This window comes from Ostrea edulis, chromosome 2 (assembly GCF_947568905.1).
Source record: "Ostrea edulis chromosome 2, xbOstEdul1.1, whole genome shotgun sequence".
In the NCBI taxonomy this organism is placed as follows: domain Eukaryota; kingdom Metazoa; phylum Mollusca; class Bivalvia; order Ostreida; family Ostreidae; genus Ostrea; species Ostrea edulis.
Genome location: NC_079165.1, coordinates 105,391,480 through 105,392,912, shown reverse-complemented (window position 1 = coordinate 105,392,912; position 1,433 = coordinate 105,391,480).

The window sequence follows — 1,433 nt, the reverse complement described above, 5'->3', positions numbered from 1 at the left end:
GCTCTCTTCAATTCATTTGATGAGAGCATCAATTTAGTAGAAATATTGCTCGCAATAATTAATTTAGAGCTCGGTTTAAATAATTTGATGATCTCTTTAATTCAATTGAAGATATCTTTAAATCATTTACAATGCTTTTGTATAAGGAATTAATGCGCGCATCAATTCTTTTAAAGAGAGCAACAATTCAATTAAAGATATCATTAATTCAATTGTGGATATGTTGAATTGAAGATATCTTTAATTATATAGTTGCTCTCTCTAAAAGAATTATTGCTCTCTTCAAATGAATTAAAGATATCATTAAATCAATTGAAGAGAGCAATAATTGATTTAATGCGCGCATTATATCAATTATTGCTCTCTTTAATTGAATTGTAGCGCGCATCAATTCAATTGTTGATATCATTAATTCATTTGAAGAGATCATTAATTCAATTAAAGCGCGCATCAAATCAGCTGAAGAATTAATGCTCTCATCAATTCAATTAATGCGCACAATAATTCAGAATTGAAGATATCATTAATTATTTGAAGAGATCTTTAATTAAATTGTTGCGCGCATCAAATGAATTGATGATATCTTCAAATAATTGAAGATATCTTCAATTATTTGAGTTTATGTTAATTTGGCGCCCCATACACGCCAGGCCCTGACCTGGAACCCGCAGGACAAGAGAAAGAGAGGACGTTCAAGAAACACCCGGAGGCGTGACTCGGAGGCAGAATTGAAGGCACAGGACATGACCTGGCACGACGCAGCAAAAGCAGCCCAGAATCGTGTTCGTTGGAGGACCGTCGTCGATGGCCCATGTTCCTCACGGAACGACAGGCCTAAGTAAGTAAGTAATATTATAATGTTCAAAATGTTTCATGTTATGAACATTACTATTACAGTGCATTCTGGTGCTTCCTTTTTTTCATTTCTTCTTCTCCCTATTATTATAAACGCTACACATTGAAATTTGTCATATGTATAATTTTAAACAACCATGTATGCTGTATGCCCCAAAGGGCCCTAATTTGAAATAAATAAGTCACACCATATCATATAATCTATAAAGGGAAACACTTTCGTGCAGGCATTACTGTTTTATGAAAGCATGTGATTGTTAATTGTCCTTATCTATTTAAACCTTTGTTGTGAATTGCATGCTGTCTATGAGCCCAATATATTGTAGCTTGATAAATGAATTAACATGCGCATACAAAAGGGGGGGGGGTGTAACCTGTGGACTTAGTAACACTACGATTGAGGAATGTGCCTCCTACTATAATTCTTCCAAAACAAGACATCACACAAAAATTTACGTTTGAGGTTTGCCTCCCTCCCCATGTCCTATAAATCAATTTTTTTGGTAAAAAAATACCATATGATCCGCCCCTGTACTAGATTAATGGAAACTAGGTCAACATATATTTTTTTAGGGGCT